At 42.4% G+C, this 8,716-nt stretch overlaps 1 non-coding gene across 1 annotated transcript; it reads left to right on the top strand.

Annotated features, from left to right (window-relative positions):
• The first annotated feature begins 2,146 nt into the window (after nucleotides 1-2,146).
• On the top strand, nucleotides 2,147-2,219 carry Trnar-ccu. Its single transcript has one exon. It is a non-coding gene; the product is annotated as a tRNA-Arg (tRNA).
• Nucleotides 2,220-8,716: the final 6,497 nt, after the last annotated feature.

Raw genomic sequence — 8,716 nt, 5'->3', positions numbered from 1 at the left:
AAGTCAGAGTCTCAGTATTCATAATATTAGATATTGCTATGAGTTCTCCGTGTGTAATGATGGAAATACTTTTGTATGCCTAGTTTAGAATGTACCGACCGTTATTACGCATTCAGATTTCCTATACTATCGTTCAGTACATGTTTCGACACACAGTTTCTTTCCCAAAGCTAATGCTTAAAAATGATACTGTGTATCTCTTTGATGGCACTCTACATTTATGGGGAAATGAGTTTATTATTGCATGTTACGTTTTACAGTGGATAATTTATTAAACTTGAAGACAGAGAATGCTCCCTCCCCTCCTCCCCCCCTTTTCCCCTCAGTGCTTCTTGGCCTCGTTTTGTTGCATTTGTGTGTCTGCCGGCGCGGATACAAACGACTGAGGTTGCGATTTCTTAGGCGGCTTTGCGTGCGTGCGTGCGTGCGTGTGTGTGTGTGTGTGTGTGTGTGTGTGTCGCACGTTTCTTCTTATTTAAAAATCCGATCATTTCTTTTAATCAAGTGCAGTTTCTTCGTTTTATTAAAATTAATTCGATGGTTAACCTTCAACAGTACGTTGTTCACTTCCTATTACAAGTGAAGCACTAGTTTAAACGAGAGAACACCGAAACTTTTTATTTTTGCTATAAAACTCCCGTTATATCAACGAAAACTCTCGTTATATCAACGAAAACTCCCTTTGTATCAACAATATATTGCGCTAACGTGATTTAAGTGAGTATATGGGAAAGAAGGGACCATGGGGGTAACAATTTCAACATGTTGTTCCCTATCAGTTATAAACAATGAACTTCTGATTTATGTGAGTCATCTTCGAAAACTGTGACGATTTTTTCTTTACTAGCTTTCTGTATTCCAACGATGTATCAAACTAGCGTGAAGTTACATTTATATATTCAGGAGAAGACCACGTGGGCGTATTAATTTCTTAGTAGTTGCTTGGAGCATTTTATTGATATTTGTGCTTCTTCCAACTTAAATATGCTGATAGCCATAATTCCTTTTATGCACAGTGAATTAACGTCCCTTAATTGTAGATGGGGCTGGATAAATTCATGACCAAAAATATATTACTTTCGTAGTGAACACACTGAAAGGGGGGAGTTTTACCTGGATTATAGACTTGTACGGAAGTGAAACGTGGACGACTCATATTAGTGATCAACGTGTAATAATTTTGTGTTAAACCCTTATCTGAACTATTCGCTGTCATAGCAGGCAAGATGTTAGGTACTGTTATGTGGTATATATCCAACAGTTAAGAAACTTCATTGAAAGATTGTCCTTTCCTACTGCTATAGGCTTAAATAAAAAAATCTTAGATGTGGTTAGTTTTAGTAAGCTAATCAAAGGGAGTAAACTAGTTCTGCTATTTGGACGACACACAGCAGATAAACCGTTACTGAAAAAAGAAATTTTTATAAATTTAGGTGTTACAAAATCTTTTCTGAAGCTATTTGTTTGGAGTGTAGTCTTGTGCAGAAATGAAACTTGAACTACACACATTCCAGCCAAGAATAGAATAGAAGCTTTTGAAATGTGATGCTACAGAAGATGGTGAAGAACAAGTGGACCGATTGGAAAATATATCGAATGGAATTTTGAAGAAAAGAAATTTGTCGCACAACTTGATTTAAAGAAGACATCATTTGATAGGACAGATTCTGAGTCATCAAGGATCGGCAATTCGATAATATAGGGAAGTACAGAGAGTAAAAATTGTAGATGGAGACCAAGATTTGACTGCATTAAGCAGGTTCGAATGGATGTAAGTTTCTGAGAAACTGGGAAGAGGGGTTTGCACGGGCACTGCTGATAACCTGACGTGGAGAGCTGCATCAAGGTTCTTCTTATTTTATGTCAGAAGCTTCACGTATGCTGATCATAACTTAGTGGAACTTCTCTCGAAAATAAATAGCAGCGGCGAGGCTGGTCAGTATTCCATGATTGTCTTTGAAATCTCTCTGTGAACAGGATACGATTTGACTCACGCGTTTCTTGCGTGTTATTCTCTCCTTCAACACAGCTACCAAGGGACAAGCGAAAGCCGCGTACACTGCAGTGGTGGGGAGACACCCGTTACCGTATACAGCTTCCTGCTCTGTCTGACGTCATCCTCGTCTGGAGCACCTTTATCTCGTGAGCCCCTGTGGCCTAATGGATAAGGCATCGGTCTCCTAAACCGGGGATTGTGGGTTCGAGTCCCACCAGGGGTACACATTTTAGTTTTCATTGTTAGCCCGAGAAGCCAAAAATTCTGGCGAGAACATACGCAAAATCTCAGCTGCTCGCTCAGAGATCCCAAGGAAATGTGTATAAATCTTCTCCGAACCCATTCCGTAACTGCACAACCTGCTGCGTGTTCCACTATTTGTGTGTTCAACTATTTTTTCCGCTTTACTCGCAATATCATCTACGTTTACATTTTCAATACTGTTTCTCGTACCTCCTGAATTACAAAAAATTCTGTTTAATTTCGCATAGTTCGTCAAATTTTTTCGACAGTCACATTACTATTTGCCAAAAAATTTGAATTATTACTTTGCCGTTGTCCATCGTGAGATTATTGCAAGTTGAGAAAAAATTTCGCTTTCTTTGCGAAGCACCCTCATTGATGATTCTGTAAACATTTGAATACATAATTACCTTCGATATTTCGATAACAATCCTAGTTTGATGTATTGCAAGTTATTTACATCGTTTTCGTGTCCTATGTTAAATGGAGTTTGTTTTCTTTCTCAGCAGAGATTGGAAAGCAAAAGTTGCGCTGCATATACACTTGTTCCTTTTATCCAGCTTTTCGAAACCTTTGTTTCTTTAGTTGCGTTTGGTTGTTGTGCACTTCACTTTCAATTTTAAATCTGAATTACACGCATCCTTTGTAGGAATACTCAGAGAATAACTGAACTGAATTGGGGGAGCGGGCGGGGTTTATTGGCAACAGTAATGCCACTGCTAACAAAAACTATATTTTTCTTCCTTCATAGGTATAAGCATGTGTCAGTTTTACGTGCTACTGATCTTGAAAACAGAAAGTTAGCTTAATTTTGATGCACCGCGATAGGACACTTAAATTATTGCCCCATACAAACCTGGGGAATGCACTGCAGTTCTGCACGTTGCAACTTTGCTTGAAAAACGACGTAACTGTAAAACTGCTCAGACAGGCGGTCGATACCGAGGTGTTGCGAGGGAAATACATACAGTTGTTGCCCAGTAGTTCCATATTTAGTTTATTTTCCACGTAATATTGGTACAAGCAGATCCCTAATGTATACGCCGAATTTGTACGCAGTGGCACAACTCTGCAGATCACGGATGATTCCTGCATCCTTTCAAGTTGGCTACAGGCGAGGCCATCAATCTTAGCGATCGATAATATGTAAAACTATCACTAATAAATTCAAGGTATCCCGGGAGGAATGGTTTACATTCAGGGATACGACAGAAACGCTCAATCGAAGAAAAATAGTCTAATAAACATGGGCTCTAAAAGACATACATTAAGAGCTGTCAGTACTTGTCCATCTACGCTACTGTGAAACACATTTCTTCTATTCAACAAGTGGTCATAGCTCTTAAGATATGCATTTTAGAGCCCATGTTTAATGGACAATTTTTTCTTCATTTGGTCCATACTACCTACTCCTGAAATCTGGAAAGCAAGTAGAAGTGGTTTGTTTCACAGTATCGAAGAAGGTATGCATTTTAGATTTCATTTTTACTAGACTTGAATCGAATGGTCGTTGCTGTCATATCCTTGAATGTTGACCATTCCTCCTGGGACACCCTGTGTAGCTGACGGAAGAAACAATTTTCTTTCAGTATTTAACATATGACGTGCCTCCTCTGCGTGACAGAAGTGCACACAGCAAGACTGCAAACCGCCACAGATCATACCAGACATGTTCTGTGGGATTCAGGTTAGAAGATAGAATTGGCCATTCCAAACGCTATATATTTGACGAAGAAACAAGTCCTATGATGTCAAACGTTGACTTTCGTAGAATGAAATCATCATCAAGGATGTCATCTTCACACACCTGTACAGACACAATGTGAAGTGAGAGGACGTTGATTCAGTACGCCCTCTTCAAGCCGTCCTGTACAACGCACACATACTGCCTTTTTCCCAAGACATCATTATTGCGGGTGCTTTATGACGATAACAAGTAGCATATCTACTTTACGATTTTCAACGTAAATCGTATGTAAAGACTGGGATCCATCATCGATGTGTTCATGTTGACGTAACCACTGCAGTCAAAAATGTTCTATACAAAGCGGCATCGTCGTGTCGCAAAGAGTCGATGACAACCCTTTTCCGACACTTGAATTAAGAACTGAATGTGACATGTCTTTTAACTAAATGCCGATATTTGATCCAATACCTTAAGGGCTCAATTATGAAATTGAGTGAGAAATTAGTAAGTACGACAGCGTGACTAAAATTGGAGACAACGTTATAGGATATCGTACGAGTCGTAACGCGGCCTAAACAAGTACTGCTCGTCACGTCTTTCATGCGACGTCCAATGTCGACAGAAAGGGTAGTTTTGTTTCTTGTTACAAACAAAATGATTTTTAATGCGGAATTCTACGAGACTGTTCGATAGAGCCGTTCCAAATAGTCTTGTGCGATATTCGTTTTATCAGCATATACAGGGTGGTCCATTGATAGTGACCGGGCCAAATATCTCACGAAATAAGCGTCAAACGAAAAAACTACTAAGAATGAAATTCGTCTAGCTTGAAGGGGGAAACCAGGTGGCGCTATGGTTGCCCCCCTAGATCGCGCTGCCGTAAGTCAAACGGATATCAGCTGCGTTTTTTAAAAATAGGAACCCCCATTTTTATTAATATTCGTGTAGTACGTAAAGAAATATGAATGTTTTAGTTGGACCCCATTTTTCGCTTTGTGATAGATGGCGCTCTAATAGTCACAAACGTGTAAGTACGTGGTATCCCGTAACATTCCGCCAGTGCGGACGGTATTTGCTTCGTGACACATTACCCGTGTTAAAATGGACCGTTTGCCAATTGCAGAAAAGGTCGATATCGTGTTGATGTCTGGCTATTGTGATCAAAATGCCCAACGAGCGTGTGCTATGTATGCTGCTCGGTATCCTGGACGACATCATCGAAGTGTCTGGACCGTTCGCCGGATAGTTACGTTATTTAAAGAAACAGGAAGTGTTAAGACACATGTGAAACGTCAACCATGATCTGCAACAAATGATGATGCCCAAGTAGATGTTTTAGCTGCTGTCGCGGCTAATCCGTACATCAGTAGCAGACAAACTGCGTGAGAATCGGGAATCTCAAAAACGTCGGTGTTGAGAATGCTACATCAACATCGATTGCACCCGTACCATATTTCTATGGACCAGAAATTGCATGGCGACGAATTTGAACGTCGTGTACAGTTCTGCCAATGGGCACGAGAGAAATTACGGGCCGATGACATGCTGATTTCCCACGTGATGTTCTATCGATGTTACTAAAAGATGTTTCACTGCATGACAGAATGGCGATGTACTTCCTACATGATGGATGTCCGGCACATAGCTCGCGTGCAGTTGAAGCGGTATTGGATAGCATATTTCATGACAGGTGGGTTGGTCGTCGAAGCACCATACCATGGCCCGCACGTTCACCGGATCTGACGTCCCCGGATTTCCTTCTGTGGGGAACGTTGAAGAATATTTGCTATCGTGATCCACCGACAACGCCTGACAACATGCGTCAGCGCACTGTCAATGCACGTGCGAACATTACGGAAGGCGAACTAAAACGCTGTTGAGAGGAATGTGGTTACACGTATTGCCAAATGCATTGAGGTTGATGGACATCATTTTGAGCATTTATTGCATTAATGTGGTTCAAAATGGTTCAAATGGCTCTGAGCACTATGGGACGTAACATCTGTGGTCATCAGTCCCCGAGAACTTAGAACTACTTAAACCTAACTAACCTAAGGACAGCACACAACACCCAGCCACCACGAGGCAGAGAAAATCCCTGACCCCGCCGGGAATCGAACCCGGGAACCCGGGCGTGGGAAGCGAGAACGCTACCGCACGACCACGAGATGCGGGCCATTAATGTGGTATTTGCCGGTAATCACGCTATTAACAGTATGCGTTGTCAGAAATGATAAGTACACAAAGATACATGTATCACACTGGAAAAACCGAAATAAAATGTTCAAACGTACCTACGTTCTGTATTTTAATTGAAAAAACCTACCTGTTACCAATTGTTCGTCTAAAATTGTGAGCCATGTGTTAGTGACTATTGCAGCGCCATCTGTCACAAAGCGAAAAAAGTGGTCCAACTAAAACATTCATATTTCTTTATATACTACACGAAAATGTATTAAAATGGGGTTCCTATTTAAAAAAAAACGCAGTTGATATCTGTTTGACCTATGGCAGCGCCATCTAGCGGGTCAACCATAGCGCCGTCTGGTTTCCCCCTTCAAGCTAGACGAGTTTCGTTCTTTGTTGTTTTTTCGTTTGACGCTTATTTCGTGAGATACTTGGCCCGGTCACGATCAATGGACCACCCTGTATTAACGGGAACAGTAAACCACAATGAATGAACACTACTGCAGCACTGACAGGCCACCATGGTCCGCGCTGACTGCTACCACAATGCACCAGCGCTGCTCAGTCGCTGCTGGAGTATGGTTACTCTTCGTGTCTTACTGTCTCTGTTAATACGTACCGCCAAACCGAATATCACACAAGACTAATTTGAAACAGCTCTGTCGAGCAGGCACGGAAAAGTGCCGATTTAAAAATAGTTTTGTTTGTAACGCGAAAAAACCGGCACTTTCCGTCGACACTGGACGTCGCATGAAACAAGTGATGAACAGTTTTTGTTTGCGCAAACGATTTTTCAGGTATCTTCCGACACATCAGAGAAAACACTCCTGACAAAGCTTAAGAGAGACACCATATGTACAGGGGGAGACCGACAAACTACAGGGGCGGATTCCTGGCTGGAAAAGGAGGAATAAAGATACTATGAACACGTGTCCGGAAATGCATCGTTGCCACGGTAGATGGCGCTGACGAATCCTCCTCTGACCGTGAGCGTGCGTTGCAGGCTGTGAGATCGTCGCAGCGTACCGTAACCAGCGGAGTGGTCCGGTATTCGTGTCGGGAACGAGCCGAAATGGTGTTTGAGTACGGCCAAGCAAATGGAAACGGTCGAGAGGCAAGCACGGTTATACCAAAACAAGTACTCTCACAGACACCAACGATATAACACAATACTTGAAGCCCGCTTTGGGCGGTGAGGTGATCATGGGGCCTTTCAGACAGACGAATATGCAGGGAGGCGGCGGACTGTGCGCACAGCAGATCTAGAGGACTGGGTTCGACAGGATACGCAGACGAACCCTACTACAAGCTCCAGACATCCGTCTGTCTGAAAGAACCCATGATCACGCAAACTTCCAAGAAGGGCTTCAAATTTTGTGTGATGTTGTTGTTGTTGTCTGTGACGGTACTTGTTTTGGTATAGCCTTGTTCCCTTTCGATCGTTTCCGTCTGCTTGGCTGTACAATCGCTAATCTCATTTCTACTACTCCTCATTAATTTCGTTTTTGCCGCGCGAGGTAGCCGCGCAGTCTCTGCCGCCTTCTCACGGTCCGTGCGGCTGCCTCCGTCGGACGTTCGAGTCCTCCCTCGGACATGAGTGTGTGTGTGTGTGTGTGTGTGTGTGTGTGTGTGTGTGTGTGTGTTGTCCATAGCGTTAAGTTAGTTTAAGCTAGATTAAGTAGTGTTTAGGCTTAGGGACCGATGACCTCAGCAGTTTGGTCCCATAACACCTTACCAAATAGTTTAAAAAAAACTTTCGTCTTTGACCAATTTACTCTCAGTTCAACTCTGTGTTCATTAGATTGTTCATTCTATTTTGCAATTCTGTAATTCGACAGGTACGAAAGACTGTATTCCTATCTTCTACACCCTTTTTAATCGGACAATTCGTTCTTGGGCTTCCAATATTGATCCTTCTTGGTTCTCTAACATATTATGTACCACCCGCACAGAACAGGAATTTGTGGCCAAATACGCAAGAATTTGTGGCCAAATACGCAAATAACGGTTGTGAAAGTGGTTATTTCGTCCATATTGGACTGTGATTCGGAAACTGCCAATTTTCGTAGGTTATTGCGTAGCGACACCAAACTGCTACATTCAGACTCACAACAGTAGGAATTTGATTCCCTATGATAACAACCATCTGTTCAAGAACGAGTTGTATTATTCGGATTTATACACACATCAAAAAAAGTTTTGCATCATCCCGGTTCCCAGAACTCTTTGAGACATACGTTGACTGTGGATATTGCATCACGGACACAGTCCCTTTGACTGTTCAGAGATGTCACTAAACCCGCACAGAGATGTAAACAACCATGTATGAGCAGCACCTATTAGACGGAGGGAGTCCGACAACCGATCAGTTCCAGTCATTCCACCAGGAAGGAGGTACACGGCTCGTGTTGTCTATAGTTAAAACATGCCTAGACGATCAACACCGCAGTTCGATCGCGTCCGCATTGTTACTTTGTGCTAGTAAGGACTCTCAACAAGGGAAGTGCCCAGACGTCTCGGAGTGAACCAAAGCAATGTTCGGATATGGAGGAGATACAGAGAGGCAGGAACTGTCGATGATATGCCTCGCTCAGGCCCCCAAG

This window comes from Schistocerca americana, chromosome 8 (genome assembly GCF_021461395.2).
Source record: "Schistocerca americana isolate TAMUIC-IGC-003095 chromosome 8, iqSchAmer2.1, whole genome shotgun sequence".
NCBI lineage: Eukaryota > Metazoa > Arthropoda > Insecta > Orthoptera > Acrididae > Schistocerca > Schistocerca americana.
The sequence above is the reverse complement of the archived record's forward strand: the minus strand, read 5'-3'. Positions and strand labels throughout refer to the sequence as shown.